This window comes from Musca domestica, unplaced genomic scaffold (assembly GCF_030504385.1).
Source record: "Musca domestica strain aabys unplaced genomic scaffold, Musca_domestica.polishedcontigs.V.1.1 66, whole genome shotgun sequence".
NCBI classification, from domain to species: domain Eukaryota; kingdom Metazoa; phylum Arthropoda; class Insecta; order Diptera; family Muscidae; genus Musca; species Musca domestica.
Window position 1 is genome coordinate 1065267 of NW_026712376.1, and position 22723 is coordinate 1087989.

The window sequence follows — 22723 nt, forward strand, 5'->3', positions numbered from 1 at the left end:
TAGATCGTTTTAAGCGAAATAAAATGGATTTTGAGCGTCGTTTCATAACTATTGATGTGACATGGATCCACCACTATACGACTACACCAGAAACAAAACAACAATCCAAACAATGGATTGAAGCTGAGGAAGTGCCGCAAAGAAGGCAAAAACAATTCAATGGGCTGGTAAGGTTATAGCAACGGCTTTTTTGGACTTCAAAGGTATTATATTGATTAAGTACCTGCAAAAGGGTAAAACAATAAATTCAGAGTACTATTGCAACCTTTTGGACCAATTAAATGTACAAATTCGAGAAAAACGTCCTGGCTTACAACACAAAAAAATAATTTTTCATCAAGACAATGCACCAGCCCACAAGAGTGTTTTAACAATGGCTAAAATCAAGGAATTAAAGTACAAGTTGCTTTGGCTACCCACGTTATTCTCCTGATTTATCTCCCAGCGAATTTTACTTGTTCCCAAATCTAAAAAATCCTTGCTGGCAAGCGTTTTATCTCAAATGAAGATACATTACAGTTGTAAACCACTATTTTAAAGACCTTGAAAAAAACTATTTTAATCAAGGGGTAGAATTACTAGAAAAGCGTTGGACTAAGTGTATTGACGTTTCAGGAGCTTATATTGAAAAATAAAAATATTTTTGAAAATCTAACTATTCTCTTTCATTGATAGGCTAAGGAGTTTCCGAACCGCCCTCGTAGCATTACTTATAATAACAAATTTTTATGTGGTTGTTGTTGAACTGTGTGTAGTATAGGATTGGTTTTGCTTCTACCTTTTTATAATTATACCATGTGGTAACTGAAATAGATTTCAACAAATTTTCTTAAAATTATTTTGAAAAAGACACCCATTTGAGCTTAAAAACATTTACTGGAAAAATTTTTCGAATAAAAGCCCATTTAGATTATACCCTTAACGGATATTAAGGACAATTTGTTGATTTGTGTGCTCAATCATCCCAAATTTACGATGATTTACCATACATAATTAAATCAAACTAAAATTTGGATTTATTTTAAATCCAACGTATCTTGGAACACAACACTGCTTTTTGCTCCTAAATATGCAACATTCGTAGTTTTTGCCAAAATTGGCAACTATGTTCGTGTATCGTTAATTTAAAACGAAATCCAGAAGAAAATACGTTAACGGAAGCACACAAAAACAAACGCACCCGTTATTGCGTGTCGTCCGTTACATTTTTCTTTTTAAATTGGCTAGAACCTTGACATTTTGCACGAGGGCCAAACGAGGTCAAACGGAATTAGCTAGTACTTTGAAGTTTGGAATGAAAGTCACTGATGGAGTGCGGGATGGATGTGCCAAAGGGTTTTTGATAATTCGAACTTTAAGGTTACGAAAAGTTCTAAAAAGGTACCATTTAGTATTATGTATTATGTGTAATTGAGGTCTTGTTGGTATCTGCAATTGAGATATGGAGGAGGTTTTGGAAATGTGTACAATAATTATTTAAAAAGTGCTAAATCGTGCTAATTTTGGTCACTAGGATGGAGTGATGTAAATTATTTTGGACATGCGTACTAAATGTTACCAAATTTAGTTATTGGTTAAAGGGATATTATTGAGGCCACTGTTGGTTTCTAGGCTATATATTCGGAGACGTTGAAATAGTTTTGTACAGGAAAACTCTATGTGGGTCCATTGTGCATTGGAACGATTTTCAAGATTTTCTTAAGGTGAAAATACATAAAACGTTTATTTTGACTAGCTTAAATCATGAGCTGAACAAATGTGCGTAGGGGCCAAAATCGAACTAAGTCAACCTAAAACTCCTTTATTCCTCCACGAAGAAGCAAGCCAATGACTTAAGCCAGTCAAAAAAGCGTTTTATGTGTTCTCACCTTTATGTGAAAGATAAAAAAGTCATATTACTCTTTCCAAAAAAATGAAAATTTTAAAAAAGTTAGTACGATGCATGGTACAATGAAGAGAAGGTAGGTCAACTTTGAAAAAATTCCAAGTATAGAGGTCTACCTGTTTGGCTTGTAATGTCAGAATTAGTATCAAAACAATAAAAAATCAAACAACTTGTTGCATTTATTTTGAATAAATAATTGAAAACCGCGATAACTGAATGAAAGGTCAACACTTCTTTTCAAAATCATGTACTATATATCTCTAAAGGATTATTTCGCTACAAAAACTCTAGATTTTGGCGATGCATACGTTGAAATAAACATTTTGAAAACACCCGAATTTGAATATTTTCTGAAGAACTTTTTTGTTATTGAAAAGAAAACACATACATAAACAAATAAAGATGACATATTAAGCCAAGAAAATAAAAAAATTAAAATCATATGGTATCATAGCCCTACCTTGATATCATTGTACCATGGTACGATGCATGATGTTTTGATTAAACATTTTTGTCAAATTGAACAAATTATAAATTTTGAGTTAGTACTCAATTTAAAGTAAGATGTACCATCCGCTGACGAAGTAGCGGACACTTGCTATTTAATATATAACATATAAAAAGCAGCTAGTATCGGCCGGGTCGAACTTTTTATACCCTCCTCCATTTGGATGAACATTAATACCGTAGAAAATACCTATTAAACGGCACCCCTTATATAGAGACAATACGAACTTCAATTACGAAATTCGAAAAATGCCGCTAAAAACATGAAAACACGAAATATAGGGAGATATCGTTATATGGCGCCCATACGAAAACGGCGACCTGCATATACAATTTTTTGTTATAGGCTGTGGTACTCATTACGAACTTTAAATCCATTTGCGAACTCAACAAAATACTCATGTGTGCAGAACTTTAGTCGTCTATCTCAATGCGTTAGGAAGATAGCAAGATTGCAACAGTCAGACCGACATAAATCGACTTAGAATTTTGCGCTGATCAATAATATATATAATTTGTTGGGTTTAACATGAGTATTTCGAGGAGTTACAATCCAAATGACAAAGTTAATACAGGGTGAGATGAAAAAACTTCAACCAACTTCAGACTGCTGTCATTTCTAAGCCACTCATCCGACAGCTGTTAAAATTATTCCAGTGGCAGTTCGCCGGGAATGGGCTAAAATACCGCAGAGCAACATTCGGGCAGCGTGTGACGGTTTCAATGGCCGTTTGAAGGTCATAATTCGTGCCAAAAGTGACCAATTCGAACAAATCTAAACTTATTCTAAAATTTGATGCTATTTCCGATATTTTTTGCATGCATTAAATAAAACTTAAAAATATGTAAAAATCATGACGTTTGACTCTGTTCCAGTTTTTTTTTTATCTCACCCTGTATATTAAAATCAGATTTGGATATGCCTCCGTATGGATATGGCACCAACGCGATATGTATTTGCAATAAAATTAATAAATCCCAAGGACAAACCCCTCGTGTATGCGAACTAAAATTGGCATGTTCCTGCTTTTCTCATGATCAGCTGTTCCTGGCATGTTCACGCGTTGGTAGACCGAGCTATTTGTTTGTTTACGCATTAAAGTATTACAATAATTTCCATTTTTAAATTATTGTGCGCAGCTTAAAAGTGAATATACATAAAACGCTTTTCTGACTGGCTTAAGTCATCGGCTGGCTTCTTCGGAAAAGAACAAAGGAGCGTAGGGCCAAGTGATCTAAGTGAACCTAAAACTCCTTTGTTCCTCTACCAAGAAGCCAGCCGATGAATTAAGCCAGTTTTATGTATTTTCACCTTTAAATAATCTCAATAAAAATTATCAGAAAAAAAAACTGAATAATAAATTATATTATAAGATCTTTATTCATACTATATACCTACATAGATTATACAATGCTTGACCCTAACACCAGGCTTAATTTAAATGATTTAAAACAACTACCTTAACATTGGCCTCATCTTGTTGCATTCTCAATAGCAGTGGCAAAATACTTGTTTGAAAGAAAATCATGTCATGTAAACTTTCCGGGTTGTCCACATTCCAATGACTTGATTTGATCCCACTGCGACACGTATTCTATTGGTATGGCTGTGTTTCTCTGAATAGGAACATTTGAAAAGCATAGAAAACATTTGTTAAAAGTATTTTCAATTTCTAAGAGCAAGAATTAACGGAAAGAAAAGAAGGAGAAAAAAGGAAAACGGAAGAAAAGTGAAGGTCTATTAATACCGACCGATAACCTGAAATCGCAAGTTTTATCAATTTATAAGAAGAACATATCGACTAGTAATGGTGAGTCGATGGGCAAGCATTGAAAAGTAATGTGCGAGAGAGGAGAGGAGAACGATTGGCATTCCATTCAAAAACACTGGTGCCAAATTTCTCATGAAACTGTATTTGTGTTTCTGCACTCAAATGTCAGGTTTACATTGTATATGTTTTAAGCATTTTTACCACATTTTATGTCACATTAATGGTGATGGATAAAAGAAGAAGTAAAAAAGACATTTTTGAATAAAGTACCACTATTTGACCATTACTAAGTCAGAAATAAATTGTTTTTATTAAATAAAGCTTTTTTGTGTATTGCCTTGGATAAATACTAATTCGCTCTTAATTAAAAGAGAGTACTTTAATATTTTTGCAATGAAAACATAGACAGCAAGGGATTTCAACCACCATATAAATACAGAAATGAGAACCATCGCCCAATTTCGAATAACTTTACCAACATATATTTTGGAAGTAAAAATAAATTAACTTATTGCTTATTGCGTTAAGTTTTATTCTTATGTTTCATCTTACCAGACGGACGAGATAATTTAAACTTATTCAAAACACATTATTAATCAGCCACAGAAAATATGTGCCACAAACAGTAGGGGGTAAATTTGTAGCACACGATGGCAATACTTGCGATTTAGGGTTTTTATAAAAATCAGTATGGACTCGTATCATTTAACAAATGAACGATGGGTAAATCCATGTTACTCGTCATTTAAAATAATGTTATTTTAAATATTCAATTTCATCAGCAATTCATAAGTACTTAACTAAAAACAGTCGAGATCTGTCATAAAGTACACGACACAAACAACCATCCATCCATGTCTTGGGAGCGTGTACACTACCACTTTCATTTTCGGGAATAGTATCTGTGCGATGTTTAAAAGAAAAATATAAACAGATTTAAATGGAATGGAAGCATTTCAGGATGGAAAACATTATAAACGAGTCTGTGGAAAGTGTAAATTGAAGTATAAGTTTTGGGTCTAGCCATGGTAGAAGAATATAAAAAAATCGTTAAAAATTCCTATTATGACAACCTCCGACTATCGTCGTGTAGGAAAACATATATAAATGTACTTATTTTTAAAGAAATATTAAAAAAAACTTGACATATTAATGTTCCCAAGCGTTGATGCATCTACCTGTATTCTTCTACCATGGGTCTACCTGTATTCCAACCTCTTATATGCAATTAAAAAACGTTGCCAGTTCCCATGGTAAAACTAAGAAGGTAAAGTCATTTAAATTAAACATATCCAACTCTGCATTTTCTGTAATTTGCCATGTATTCCAACCTCTTATCTGCAAATAAAAAAAAAACGTTACATGTTCCCATGGTAAAACTAAGAAGGTAAAGTCTTTCCAAGTAAACATATCCAACTCTGCATTTTCTGTAATTTGCCATGTAAAATTTCACTGCACTGAAAACAGGTTCTCATCTCTGATTTGTGTATAAATTTTACAAGTATTTAGACAATGAGATGTCAAATTAAACATTTTGAAAAAAATTAAACACATTCTATTAAATCTAAATAGTAAACAATTATTATTTAAATAAATTTATGTAGCTAGGAAGAGAATGCAACCTCGTTTGCAAATCTTTTACTTTTTCCGGAAGTACCTCCCAAAAATTTAGATTTTATATGCACATATCTACTGATCGATTAAAAAATACAGTGTCCAAACTTGGAATGCGCAACGGAATTTAAAACAAAAATAAATTTGCCAAATTATATTGAAATCGGTTCAGATTTAGATATAGCTCCCACATACACTTTCAGCCGATTTCATGTATTTGATGCACCAAACACGATATGTATGTTCGATTCCAATGAAATTTGGAATGTGTGACGGGATTTTGATCAGAAAATAAATTTGTCAAATTAGATTGAAATCGGTTCAGATTTGAATATAGCTCCAATATATTTTTTCGGTCGGTTTCAAATATTTGATGGACCCAACGCGATATGTATGTCTAATTCCAAAAAAATTCGGACAGAGAGACGGAATTTGGTACCAAAAAAATTTTCCATATTACATTAAAATCGGTTGAGGTTTGGATATGGCCACCACATATATATTTCGGCCGATTTTATGTATGTTATGCACCAAACACGATATATATAACCGATTCTAGTGAAATTCAAAATGTGTGGCGGAATTTGGTAACAATAATAATTTCACGTATTTGACACACCAATTTGTATGAAATATGAAAGTGTGACGGAATTCGGAGTAAAAGTAAATTTTGGCAAATTAAACTGAAATCGGTTCAGATTGGGATATGATTTTATTAAGAGGGATTGACCCACAACGTCTTTGCAACGTCTTTAACAGTAAAAAACTACACAACAATTTAATTGATGATACGATTATTATAGGGAAGTATTTTGCTACCTCGAATTCTCTAAGTGGCAGAAATGCCATTCAATTTCAAAAGATTGCAGTTTCCCGAACGCTTGGAATTTGCTATGAAATTAATAAGCCCGAAGGACAAACCGTTCGTATATGCGGACTAAATTTGGCGCGTTCCTGCTTTTCTTATGATCAGCAATTCTTGGCATATTCACGCGTTGGTAGCTATTTGTTTGTTTACGCATAAAAGTATTCCAGTTGTAACGTTTTAAAAAATTTTGAATTTGTTTTAATTTTTTTTTAATTAACAAATATTTGTATATAAAATTTTGAATGCATATAATACCAAAAAGGGTAGCGAAGCGCATCGGGTTCAGCTAGTATAATATAATAATTTTCTCTATATACAATATAAAAATTTTCACTACGATAATAATGATATCGGAAAAATTGCAAAACTAGTAGATTCTGGCAGATTCTGAAACAGAAAATTTTTAAAATCAGTGATTGGAAGAAACTTACATTACAGGGTGCCAAAATTAAGAACTTTTGGACTGGTATTGGCCATTTTGTTCACAAGAATACATGGACAGACGAACTGACATGCATAAATCGGCTCAGAAAGTGATTCTATGACGATCCTCAAAAGTAAATATGGATCTATCGCGCTTCCTTCTCCATGTTACAGACAAATTCACAAAGACATAACACTCTTACCACTATGTGGTGTAGGGCATAAAAATAGTTAAAAGCAATAGAAAAATGGAGTTTTACATAAGGTTATAACATTATGTGTGTCTATGGTAAAAAAATACAACATTTTTATAAATTTTTTTTTTTCAAAAATAAGTAGATTTTTAAAAATGTTCTTATACGACACCAATCGGAGGTTGTTATAATATGCGTTTTTCAAGACCTTTTACAAATTTGAACAATTTTTCATTCAAAATTTTCAATTTCTTAATTGGTTTGACAGTTCATTGTCTCAGCAGCCGTGTCAATGCGACCTGTATTCTTATACCATAATGTGAATCCTAGCCTTAAGAAACTTTTAGGGATTTAAAGGAATGCCATTTTGATCATAACTCAACTTTTCACATAAAAAGATCGGCATCAACGTTAATGTAAATTGCAAAGGTGCATGCACATCCTAGAATCTTTAAAATTTGATTTTTTGGGTGTTTTAACTTACACGAATACTTACCTTTGTATAATAGTCAAACATTCTATTTATTTTTCCACAAAAAAAAAATATTGAATAATTTTTATTGAAACAAAGAAAGTTTAATGGTATGATTAATTTTGTTTGATTTTATTGTTTATATTTTTGAATTTTTAAATATATAATTTTTCATCAGTCGTATCAGTCCAATTTAATAGCCAATTAATAATATGAGTTGTGTTAATTCATCAATACATAAACAATTGTAATATAAACATTTTTCAATTATTTATGTATATATATATGTGTTATATGAATAAAGTGTTGTTTAATTTATACCTATTTTATGTTTTAGTTCTACAAATTTAGCACTGTTTTTTAAGCTAATTATTATATTATTATACAATTAACAAGTTATAACCATGTTTATTAGTCAAATAACACAGATAGAGATTTTGTATGTAAACATACTTTAACTTGTTAATTGTACACTGAATGATAAATCACATTGATTCGGGTTATGACTTAAGCAGTATTGTCTATAATAATATATACGTACCCTGAATATGACTGAACATTTTTATAGTAAATTATTTTCCAACTTTCTTACTTTGTTTAATGTTTTGTATTTCTTATATATGTATGTGTGTAAATTACGCGGTAAATTTCAGCTATCAGTTCAAATTTCTTGAGGTCTCGAATAACCAATATCTTGTTATTAACCGTATAATTTTTCAACATTATCTGGAAATAAAAAAAATAGTTAACAAGAAATCATTTTCATTGATTAAAACAGAAATCCAATATTTATTTTATATATACTCTGTTTTGAAATATTATTTTTCATATGGAAGAAAGGCGATTTGAAGAATTAATATTTAATATTATAAAAAAAATATATATTTGAGAATAATTTGTTACCTAGAAAGGTAACATTTATACCATTGAAGAGTATTAGATCCAGCGGGTTAACCTTGTGTGTTTAAATACACCATTAGGAGGATATGAATACCGCTCAGCTGATATACATACACAACCAAAAAGGTGTGCAAAAAATGGCCAAACGTGATGTATGAGAAAACCTAAAATAGAGATAATTGATGTTGGAAAATAAGTGTTCAACCGCCTTTTGCAAGGAAAATAAAGTATTATCATAAGCAAATAAAATGTTAAGTTTTTTGTTATTGTTTCTATGTGAAATAAATAAAGCCTCTGTGGAAACAATACCGATTATAAAATGGCCCCTATGGCCCATTATTACTTCTTTCCTTTATAGTCCACTTTTGTTATCCCTTATAGCATGTTTCCATTGGAAACCGAACAACGTTGTTCGCTCTCAGAATTAGGTACATGAATTAACCCGTTCATACGGCACGATTCGTAATTCATAGTAAATTAAGTCCTTTTTTCAAAAATTTTGTTTGTTGATTTTAATGGGAATTTATACGAAAATACATGAAATTCTCACTAATATGAATTGAAGAAATTATTGTTTTCCTCCCAAAGATTTATTATATCATTAATTTTACAATTTTCATTCACGATTTCAACTTTTTGTGTAAATGTTGACATTTTGAACACATTTTTGTGTCTTACCATTTTTAAATTCTGCTGGAGAGACACTTGTCAAACATTTTTTCTGCCGATAGAAATATTTTGAAAATGTTGCCTCTTTTGTTTGCGTTTTCTGTGGAAATTTTAACTCGTGGACAAAATGAGTATCTCGAACGAAATTTACTTTCGTTTGAATGTACATACGCCATTCAACATTGTAGTTTTCATTCATAATTTTCAGTCTTCCCAAAATTTTTAAAAATTTCATAAAATGTTTCTATTTTTAATTTTTAAATGTCATAATTTATTTTTTCGATAAATACTCTCATTTGTTAGGGATGGGACATATTTTTTCGTTGTTCTGAGAGTGATTTGATTACGTACAAATATGAGTGTTCGCTCAGGAAATTTTGTGTGAAGAATTGTGTAGTTTTTTCATAGTTAAGGGTCAAACAACGAATAGAGAGTGAATCAAGTGCAGTGGAAACGCCACATTACTTTAAGTAAAGTAAACGATAAAGTTCACATTATCAAGTTTTCATTATTATATCTTTCATTTAAAATAAATGATTTTTTACAGAGATATGGCAAGGTTTTTGTAAAAGTAACTGGTAGTAGCTGAGTTTTTTTTTTCACAATGGCATCTTCATTTTAGTTTAAAAAAAAATAAACAAAACGAGTTTGTAATTAATTTCGTGAAATAAATCTATAATTCAGTTCTTCAATATAAAATAAACGATTAGCGTTATTCATTTTTTATGTAAATACATTTTACTGTTATTACCATACTATCAATAAAAAATATGGCAACATGAATTCAGTAAACTTTATGTTAAAAGATAAAAGGAAGATCATGGTAGAAGAATACAGGTGGATGCATCAACGCTTGGGATCATTGATATGTCAAAAAAATTAAATGTTTTTTTCAAATATAAGTAGATTTTTATATGTTTTCTTATACTACGTCATTCGGAGGCTATTATAATTCGCGTTTTTCAACAATTTTTACAAATTTAAATAATTTTTCATTCATTGACAGTTCATTGTCCCAGCAGCTGTGTCGACGCGTCTACCTATATTCTTCTACCATGGGGAAGATGGTCTGACCTTTTGCTTATCGGACAGTTCATACTCAAATGAAACTTGTAATAACGAAAAACGATTTATGTGTACGACAACATAACTTTTTTATCTATCGGCAAGATGTAATAACCGGCCTATAACCAGTAAATTGTAATTGAAGGTTGCCACATATATATTTTAACAACTAGATGTTGCCAAATGAAATATTTTGAAAAAAATTGTGATCACATGTTTGCATGACTTTACCTTCTTGATTCTAACATGAATGCAATAAACCCAGTAAGGAAAGGTCAAAAGTCGGACGAAACAAAAAAGTTTATACTGAAAACTTATGTGAAGTAGATTATATCAACTATGAACCAAATAACATTGCTGTATAGTGCATGATATGACTTCGATAAGGACTATATCAAAAAATATTTATTGGAGCAATATATACACCGGACCGAATTTAACCAAATAATTAAATATGAAAAAATCTATTCAATTTGGGCTAAAATTACATATATGGTGAGCAATAACCGTAAAATCGGACGAAGATGTATATCGAAGCTATGTAAAACTCTAAACCTATCTCAATAAAATTTGGCAGAGGTATTTTCGAGCAGTATCTGATGCCCGGTGTCAAATATCATTGTTGTGGAGTGCATATTACGCATGTGTGGAACTTTAACACCAAATCGGACGAAACATATATATGGGAGCTATAGCTATATCTCAACCGACTTTCACGAAAATATGAAACACTTGCCGAAATTCAGTCGATTTGGCTGATATTACCCATTTGGTGCACAATTAAGCGGAAATCGGTTGAAGATAAAAATGGGAGCTATATCCAAATCTGAACCGATTTTAACAAATATTTTTGAGCTGTATCTGATATCTGGTCAAAGATTGTGGAATTGTTGTGAAGTGCATATTACGCATGTGAGGGACTTAAAACCCCAAATCGGATGAAAAACATATAGAGGGCTATAGCTATATCTGAACCAAATTTGAAGTACTTGCTTTTACGACTGAATTTGGTTGGATGTGGCAAAATTCAGGTCATTTGGACTGATATTGGCCATTTGGTGTACAATTAATGCAAAATTGGTTGAAGATTATATGGAAGCTATATCTAAATTTGAACCGATTTTTACCATTCTTATATTTCAATTGGATTCGTTCTTGAACCAAACAAATATTATTTGGAAAATTTCATCTTAATTGGATAATAAATGCTACCTGCATTTTATTCACAAAAATACATGGACAGACGGACTGACTGACATGCATAATCGACCAAGAAAGTGATTCAATAAAAATCCTCGAAAGTAACTATGGGTCTATCTCGCTTCCTTCTTCATGTTACAAACAAATGAACAAAGACATAATACCCTTTCCCCTATATGATGTAGGGTATAAAGAAGAATACAAAAATTTAAGGGAAAAATACGTTTGTGTTGCCATGAGTGTTGCCATGTTGTTTAAATAGATTTACTTTCTTGCATGGTACAATAAAAAGGTATGGTAGAGCTACCAGCTGATCACAATTTTTTTTCTAAGTGTGCCCGACTTCTGCCAATCTTGTGTATGTATTTATTGTTTTGAAAAATAAAAACAAAATATTTTCAAAATCAATGATTGATTTTTGACTGATGATTGAAACATTGCGGAACGCGCATTAAAGATATTCCCCAGTTTTGCCATGTAATTCAAAGATCGAACTATTTAGATCATATTTCATTCATTTTTGGCGCTGTTTAAATGATTTTGAAAACATAGAAATATTAATAAATAAGATTTGACAGGAAGCGGTCATAGCCACAGAGCTGTATTTCTGTAGTTTATGAAGCTGTTCTACCTTCTTATTGTACCATATTTGTTGTATGAGTCGAACCATGGTAGAAGAATACAAGTAAATACATCAACGCATTGTTTAATAGTTCATTGTTCTTCTACCATGGGTTGAACTTTACGTACAGCATTCAAAGATGGTAAGAGTGACAGTTCATATGACTCTAACACGTAGTGTTAACTAGCCATTAGTAGAAAATGTGTAGCCTTTGAAAATATTTAAAACTTCCTGGAAATAAAATAAAAAGACAATAAAGTATATGTTATGGGATAAAATAACGAAGTATGCTTTATTCATTTAGTAAATACGTACCAAAATTTTTCCATCAATGATGAACGTAGGAAATAATCATGATAGCTTCTGAAAAACTATATAAATTATTGTTTTGTTGCAGAACCTTCAAGTATCTACTACAACTCCAGTACCTGATTTGTAATATCGCGTTTATATATTTTTTTTAATTGTAATTATTCAATTACAATACATTTAAGATATGTATTCATTGAGTTTTCGCCGTTATTCTTTATTTATTCAAAGTAAATGCAATAAGTTATTTTGTTTATTTTATACAAAGTCACTTGTTGCATTTGTTTTGACAGTAATTCTGACGTAACGGTGCATACAGGCAATCCTCTTTACTTACAACTTGCCATAACTTAGTCTACCTTGTCTTCATTGTATAGTCCGAGCAGATCACTTATCTCTGCTAGATATTAGGAGTTCATCGTCATTTTAGTTCCGATCATAAATGTTGAAACCTATCTAAATCCAAGTGTTGCTAATTTGAAGAAATTAAAAGGATTATTAAAAAAAAATGTTGCCTTCATATTTACCAAATGACATGGTTCTCCACACTTTAATCGTTTTCTATGGATTAGAAAATCATTTCTCGATCTGCATCATAAAAAATCTTTTTTCCCCTTTTGGTGCACCATATTTCGTACAAAATTAATTATTTGCAGTATTCCCTTACACCGGTTTGAATCTAAAAGATACAATGATTATAGTGTATATGTGCAACCTTAACTCAAGCTCAATTTAACTTAAAAAATTTCTCTCACAATACAGCATTAGAGGTACACATGTGTGCTGTTGATGCTGTGAAGAAAATCAGTTTTATGTTTATTTCATCCAATATAAAGTCATACATAGACTTATTCCGAATTTCATCATATTTTACACATTAACTGCTGTTGTATACACCTGCCCTATAATTATACTTATCTTTCGATATTCTGCCAACATTGCTCTCTACGTAAATGGTTCACATTCGAAAAATCCAATAATATATAGAAACCTGTTCAAAATAAAAAAATAACATTTATGTTTTCTTTATTAAATTAAATCTATAACAGTACGTTTATATATAAATGGGTTAACCGACTGGATTTGGATTAAAATTGTCATATCCATTATTTATACTTCAAATAAATCCTCTCAAAGTAGGTTAACCTTACAAAAAGTTCTAACGTAAACATAGCATAATTAACAAAATATTTGCCTGTAATAACAAGTTTACATACAATATTTTTAAGTCCAATACCTTCCTCATAATTGACTAACAGTACGTTTACACATAAAGTTAACCCCTTTACACTGTCACTGTATTTGGTTAAAATTATCATGTCCATTACATATAAATCCTCTTAAAGTAGGTTACCTCTACAATAAGGTCATGGTGGAAAAATACAGGTAGATGCATCAACACTTGGGAGCATTGATATGTCAACAAAATTTAAATATTATTTAAAAAATATGTAGATTTTTATATTTTTCTTGCATGGCGTAATTCGTAGGTCATTAAAAATCGCGTTTTTCCACAATCTTTACAAATTTAAATAAATTTTCATTCAACATTTTCAATTCCAAAATTGGTTTGACATTTCATTGTCCCAGCAGCTGTGTCCATGCGACTACCTGTATTCTTCTACCATGAATAAGCTCCTATATAAACACGGCATAATCCGTTTAAATTTTATGATAAAAGACATGCGTTTAATATATTTTGTGATTGGTCAGTTATCACGGTTAAATCGGATAAAGTTTTTATATGCAAAAGCGTAACGAACCATGCAAAATGCCGAACTTTTCATATCCTCCACCAAGCGCTACTTTTTTTTTAAATGCAAGAGACTAGAGTAATAAGCTCTAGTATTTGAGTAGTATATATGCAATATACTACTCAACTTGCGGTACCAAATGTAATATATATGTGCAGAAAAATAACTTACAAACTACCTTCTGTTTCAGATCCTGCAAAATTTCAAAATATTACTACGACTAGCAAGAGACCGCAACTTCGTCAGCGAAAAGTTTACCTTAAAAATGTAGATTCGTTCAAGATTCGTACTAAACATTTAAACTTTTCAAAGTTTTATATATTATTTAAGTTTTTCCTTGTTCGGAAAGAATAAAAGGCAAATATTTACAATTAACATAAAAGAGTTAATTTTGAAGTTTACCGAGGATGATATTAATAGTGTCATTGCATATTAATTTTTATACCATCCACCATACTATGGAGGGTATATTAACTTTGTCATTGCGTTTGTAACTCCTCGAAATACTCATGTCAGACCCAACAAAGTATATATATTCTTGATCAGCGAAAAATCAAAAAAAAAAGTTGATTTAGCCACGTCCGTCTGTCTGTCTGTTGTAATCACGCTATCTTTCCAACGAATTGAGATAGAAGGTTAAAATTTTGCACACTTGGAAAAATACCAGTAGGCAGGTTTCGTAAATAGGCCATGTAGGTCCACGTTTTCATATATTCCCCATATAATGGTATCTCCCGATATTCGGTATTTTGATGATTTTAGGGACATTATTAACCGGAATTGTTTCAAATTTGGTATTTGAGAATTGTCTATATACGATATTTTGATGATTATAGCTACATTATTCACCGTTTATTTCAAGTTTCGAATTTGAATATGGTATTGGCTTATGACAAACAATGCCTATGTAGGGCCATGTCGTATAGACCCCAATATAATTTTTTAAGGATTTTAAAATTTCCAAACTCGTTCCAAATGGTGGAGGGTATTCAAAGTTCGATCCGGCCGAACTTACTGCTTTTTAACTTGTTTTTTCTCCAAAACTATTTCAACGTCGCCATATGTTAGTACTCATTTGCAAAACCGTTCCATATCTCAATCCTAGACACCAACAGTTATCGCAATATAAAATTTTACGATTTATGCTCTATCCCTTTTTCCAATACTAAACTTAGTTCAATTCAGTACTTTCCGAACAACTATAGTACACACTTCCTCCTTCTCCACCCTATACACCAACAGTGATCTCAATACCAAATTTTAGAAATTTATCTCTATCCCAACAGCCAACGGCACGTTTTATGACATTTAGTACTATTCGTACAAATATAGGATACATTTTTAAAACAATTTCTATATCTCAACCTGAAATACCTACAGTTATCTATATATCAAATTGCAGAAATTTATCTATATTCCTTCAATCAAGACCAAATTTAGTACTAACTATACCTATATACTATACCCAGATACCAATAGAGAGATCAATATCATATCTATCCCTTCACCAAATACTCAATTTAGTTCAAGTTACTACATTTCGTACATTTATGAAAGACATTTCCGAAACTACCTCCATATCTCAATTCCAGATATCAACAGAGACCACAGTATCAAATTTGAGGATTTCTATATTCCTTCATCCAATACCAAATTTAGACCGAACTTTTAATACCATTCACCTTAGGGTAAAGGGAACAGTAGACCCATTATGACTCACAAATTCCAATTTTTAGACATATCAAAATATCGAATATCGGGAGGTACCGCTATATGGGGCTATACAAAAACGTGAACCTATACATACAATGTTTCGTCACCGCAACCAGAACCCATTATGAACAAAAATACCAATTTTGACAAATCCGTGAAAACATTTGGCAAAGATCATCAAAATACCAAAAATCGGGAGGTACCGTTATATGGGGGCTATACCAAGGCGTGGACCCATACCTACAATATTTCGCCACACGAACTAGACCTACAAATACCAATTTTCAGACAAATCCGTGAAAAAATGTGGCAAAAATCATCAACATACCGAATATCGGGAGGTACCGTTATATTTTCAATACCAACCATCCTAGACACAATACAAGTTGTTCTGCTAAATTTGGACGCTCTACGTCAAATAATGTGGGCTGTATCGTGATTTCCACAGACAGACAGACAGACATACGGATAGACATCCTTGAATCGACTTAGAATTTTATACTGATTATTCGTTGCTGATCATATAGACTTTATGGGGTTTACGACGAATATTTAGGGATGTTGCGAGCGGAATGGCAGAGTTAATATACCATCCTTTCCAAGGTGGAGGGTATAATAAAGGAAAATAAGAAAAGTTGGCAAGCACTTTAGTAAAAACGAGTTTTCGTTATCAAGACATAACATGGTACTGAGGGATATTTTTTTTTTGCTCATAACCCTAGTGTATATATGTCATCAAATCTACTCATACTTTCCACATACATACTTTCTCAATTACCTTTTATACATACCACCTGGGGGTAGATTCCATGAATTTCTGCTTCCTTCTTTGTAACGCCAATTTGATATCACCATTTGAACATTATTTTTATATATCACCATTTTCGTATGTTTTGACGTACATATTTCTGTCTATAAATTCTTACCCATATTGCCATACCCACGAATCGCTTATATCCATACGAAAATATCACCAAAAATTTCATCATTCGTTGTCGAAGTGACGAATTCAATTTATACTTACAGTTAGGATCTTAATTGCATCTTGATTATTATATTTATATTGCCCATATCGATATTGCCCAGATGCAAGATCGTGTGTTTGGATTTTGAATTCGTCTGATGTTTGAACACTTCTAAATTTACGTCTGTTAAGTATATCTTAATTATTTAATATAGTTTTGCTTGTAGATACCAAAATGAGACATTTTAATTTAATTTTTTTTTAAATTTAATTTATGTTTCCGGGACCGTTTCGATCTTGTAGGAGAATCATGTACCATGTAAAATTAAAATTGGTCCAAATTTTGCCGGAAATCATCAATGAAGGAGCTTGTACTGATGAATTCATACTGTGGATTTGAGAAACATAAATAATACAGACGCTGTCGCTGATTCCGACCAAATAATAAGTCTCGATTCCATGGGGAAATCTAATTGATTTTTACACATCGGCACAAATAATCTCAATTTTTATCTAATATCGTGTTGTTTTTAGCAAATTATAATAAAAAACGTTACATTTCGTTTCACCGTATCAGCTAAAACGATGTTACACTCCGTATTCGTCATCCAGTATCATCTCTCTCTGACATCAAAAAATAAATCCTTACACCATGCGTCTCTTCAACAGAATCCATTTTAGAAGAGTTCAGTCAGCAATTTTTAGCGCGGGAAAATTTGGACAACTGCATATGTTAATCCCCCTCGTTTAAAATTAAAAAATTAAGCACGTTTACACTTTAATAAAATGTGTCATTTTTGGGTTATCTGCAATACATCACTTATCTGGCTTCCAATATCTAAGCGGCAACGATTGAGGATTCAGGTGTCCAAGGAGCCTTGTATTGGAGGTGTTTTAAACCAAGTTGAAAATTGTCCGAAATAATAAAAATTTTAGGATTGTCCATCAAATTATAATAAACAAAAACAATTCAAATCACAGGATACAATTTATTATTATTATTAATTATTATTATTATTTTTATTATTGTTATTTCCCATTTTGGCATTACGAGCAAAATTATATATTTAAAGAGTATTAATATTTATTTTATTATTCATATGATGGACAACATTAAGTCTATCTCTATATCCCCTTAGCAGAGTTCACATGTGCCATCAAGATATTTATTTACATGTCTAAACTCTGTTTGGGGGGATGCACTTATATTTCATGTATGAATTATTATTTCATTTAAATCATTAGAAATGTGAACCTATGATGAATATGCCATACTTGCTTTAAAAAATAATAATACCGGTCTCATGTTCAAATGATATTTCAGGCCGAACATTTCCATTTCTTAAAATAAGTTGGGCACTTATGACGATGAGGCGAAAAAAATAAAAAAGTATCAGTCGGTTTGCCGACAGATAAATTTACTCAGCATATGGTTTGACATTAGTTTGTTTATACTGATTTTAATTTTTTTTTTTATGATTTTTCCAAATGTTGGCCTTTTTTAGTGTACGAAAAGAAACAATATGATGTGCGAACTTTGAAGGTTTCACATTTTATACGAGCTATTATTATTCAAAATCAAGACCTCTGGAGGAAGGAGAGTTAAGCGAGACACAAATATTACGATATCGATATCCGTATGCTTTGTGATGTATTTCTTTGCTTATAATAAACCGATTTGTATGTCATAGAATCACACTTTAATAATTCAATTTCAGTTACTTTAAAATTTCTGCAAAGCCTGGGAGAAAAATTCCATGACGAAAGATTTTTAAGATGTTTTCGTATTATATTTCTCCTTTGAATTGGACTCTTATAACGCATTTTTACTATTAAAGATTAACCCATTGGGTTTAATATTAATATGCACCTCTAGGGTGATACCTATGCTGCTCAGCTGATGTTTGTTTACGGATACATACACAACCAAAAGAGAGTGCAAGAATAGCAAAAAAAATATGTATAAGAACGCCTTTGTGGAAACATTTGCAGTACTAATGCTATACCATGTAGATTCCGCACCGGATTCAAAATAAATAAATCAGGTTGAATAAATCCGTATAAAATTTTGTATCTAAACGCGCTATAATTTGGTAGAACATTTTGCGAACAGATCATATGCGGAGTAATAGAGAACTTGCTTATACTAAACCCAATGAGTTGTTGTAAATAAATGAAATAAAAATATAAGATTTTTAAAGAATGCTAAACTATTGTAACATAAAATTATTTGCCAATTGTCCTGAAAATAAATAAAACAGAAAAGAATTTGTTAAATAATTAACAAATTAAGGAAAATATTTATAATTATGAGCATGCTTCAGTATTATTTCTACAAATTACAAATGTTCAACATACATATTTTGAATACATACTGGATATTTACAAATTTGAAATATATTGATAATCGGACGGGAAAGTTTACGAAAAAGAAAAGTGAATTTAATTGAAAAGAAGAATGTTAAATGTGGAAAATGTTACAAACTTTACACAGGTGAATATAGACCTTTTATAGATTGTTTTTTATTCAAAAAACAAGGCCTCGTTAACCCTTTACGGTGAAAATCTTTATATCAAGAACCTTTAATGTCAAATAGTCCATCTTCTCCACAATTTGTTTGCAATATGAAAAAACGATGAGTAAGGTAGTTTGTCATGTACAAACGCAAGGTAAACGTAGCATAAATTTAAAGAAGTATTAAGGTGGGTGTGGTCTACATTATCTCTCTGTATAATAGGATTTTAAAAATTTCACCAATGTAAAATTTCAATATAATACAGGTTATGTTAGAATTCAATTATTAATTAAAGAAACTACAATCCCTTACGTAAACGTATGTGAACATTTTTTTTTTTTTTGAAATAATAATCATCATCATAATTTGTATTTTTATAAATTTATATAACATTTAAAATTCACTTATCTTTAGTGCTGAAACTCATTTTGGGGTCATCTACAGACATTAGTATCTGAAAAGAATAAAACATCGAATGCTGTTAGAACATTTGACAAAATAATATGGTTATGTTTATATTGAAAATATTTTTATGAGAAGGTAAGGTCATTTCAAATAAGCATTCCCATCTCTGCATTTTCTGATATTTACCTTGTCTTATTTCACTACATAAAAAGAGGTTTCCATCTCTGATTTGTGTGTGTACCATGGTAGAAGAATACAGGTAGTCAAATCAACACAGCTGCTGGGACAATGAACTGTCAAACTGATTTTGGAATTGAAAATGTTGAATGAAAAAGTATTGAACAACCTTCGATTTGCATCGTATAAGAAAACATTTATAAATCTACTTATTTTTGACTAACATGGGTTTGAAACTATTTTTAAAAATTATTACCGAATGTCTTTCAATAATCCAAAGATCCAGTACATAAGAACGAGTTGAGAGAGCAATTTGGACAGTCGAGTTACGAAGAGTTCGTATGCATAAATTTGTAAAGCGATGTGATATGAACGGTGATTGGTTTTGATCATGCATAGTCAAATATATTTTGCATGGCAGAAGAATACAGGTAGATGCATCAACGCTTGGGAGCATTGATATCTCAAAAAATTAAATGTTTTTTTTTTTTCAAATATAAGTAGATTTTTCTTGTTTTCTTATACTACGTCAGTCGGAGGCTATTATAACTCGCGTTTTTCAAAAATTTTTACGAATTTAAATAAAGTTTCATTTGCGATTTTCAATATCAAAAGTGGTTTGACAGTTCATTGTCCCAGCAGCTGTGTCGACGCGTCTACCTATATTGTGATTGGCCAGTAGCACGGAAAAAAGTTTGCATATGAACATACTCTAAGAACTTTCCAGTATCATCAGCTGATTGAAAATTTAGCGATTTAAATACAACTAGGTACACATGGTACAAGAATACAGGTAGACGCATCGCTGGGACAAAGAACTGTCAAATCGATTTTGAATAAAAAAATTATTCAAATTTGTAACAATTCTTGAAAAAGAATTGTATCGTGATACTGAATATCCGGAGGTACCATTTTCATTACCAATTTCTAGGCAAATCCTTGGAAAATGTGGGAAAAATCATAAAGACATCGAATATCAGGAGGTACCGTTATATGGGGGCTATAGGAAATCGTGGACCACTACATACAATGTTTCGCCACCAGAGCTAGAACCCATTGCGAACTACAAATACCAATTTTTAGATAAATCCATAAAAATGTTGCGAAAATCATCAAAATACCGAATATCGGTTGGTATCGTGTATCGCTATACGACAAAGTGGGCCTCTACATACAATGTTCCACCACCGGAGCTACCGGAGAACCCATTATGACCTACAAATCCCAATTTTTTTTTGCAAATCCTTAAAAAATGTGGCAAATCTCATCAAACTACCGAATATCGGGAGGTACCTTTATATGGGGGCTACACGACAACGTGTACCTCTACATACAATGTTCCGTCACCGTAGCTTCCGGAGAACCCATTATGACCTTCAAATACCAATTTTTAGACAAATCCGTAGAAAAATGTGGCAAATCTCATCAAATTACCGAATATTGGGAGATACCATTATATGGGGGGCTATACCTGGACCTATACACACAATGTTCCGCCGCCGGTGCTAGAGCCTATTATAACCCACAAATACAAATTTTTAGACAATACAGAATATCGGGAGGTACCGTTATATAGCGGCTATATGAAAACGTGGACCCATGCATACAATGTTTCGCCACCGGAACTACCGGAGAACCCATTATGACCTTCAAATACCAATTTTAAGACAAAATCATAAAAATGTGTCAAATTTCAAAATACCGAATATCAGGAGGTAATTGTTTGGCAACATTTTATTTTATTTTTTAATATGTGCTGTATCGCGATTTCAAGAGACAAATAGACAGACACCTCCTTTTCAGAGTGAAGGGTATGAACATGGTACAATTAAAAAATGTAACCTCATTTCCAGTTAGCATTCCCAGCTCTGCATTTTCTGTAATTTACCTTGTCAATATTCAATGCATAAAAAACATCCCATCTCTGATTTTGTGTGCATACAATGAATTTATGAATATAAATTTTGACAAAAATATAAATTTGAAAAATTGCATGACTTCACCTTCTTAGTAATACCATGGGTATAAAAATATTGAATATCCTAAAGTATTACTCATGGTATAATTATTACTGGTAACAGTAAGTCCCAGCTGATTTGATTCTATAATAATACTAGTGTCAAACTCGATTAAACGTTTTGTGATTTAATTCCATTTCTTGATATACAGTAGGTATACCCTTTTTTGATATAAAATTTCCCTGCAGGGCAATGTGAACAAATTTTTTGCCTAATAATAGAAAAAAATCGCCGTTGTACTTAACAAAACGTCAAGGCGATGGTTCGGAAACTTTTTTGCAGTTAAGGAACAGCGACACCACGTTAATATATTCGTATATTTCATGTTTCCTAAAATTGCAAAATGTAGAATACCTTATGTATGTATGCTGTTTGGTTTCATCTTGAAAGGGATGTTGCCTTTTCCGCGATTTCTGGAGATTGCTTGAAGTGTTGAGAGATTAGGACCAATAGCTAACCACTATACATTCAGGGTAATGATGTCAAAGCAATAAAATTAAATATTTCAAGAAGTATTCTTCTGCCTTTTCAATTTAATAATCCAAATTCCAAAAAGGTATATTTTAGAAATTAAAATAATTTATTGAAAATTAATTATTTTGTTTACATTTTTGGACACATAAACTGACACCTCTATTACGTACAAAAACAAATTTGTATGTGATTGTTGCTGTTA

The 22723-nt window shown here is 31.6% G+C and overlaps 1 long non-coding RNA gene across 1 annotated transcript; it reads right to left on the minus strand.

Moving 5' to 3' along the window:
- Positions 1-7916: 7916 nt before the first annotated feature.
- On the minus strand, positions 7917-17214 carry LOC131805941 (uncharacterized). Its single transcript, XR_009343905.1, has 3 exons — positions 16746-17214; positions 13028-13491; positions 7917-12972 (listed from the first exon to the last, which is right to left on the minus strand). It is a non-coding gene; the product is annotated as an uncharacterized LOC131805941 (long non-coding RNA).
- Positions 17215-22723: the final 5509 nt, after the last annotated feature.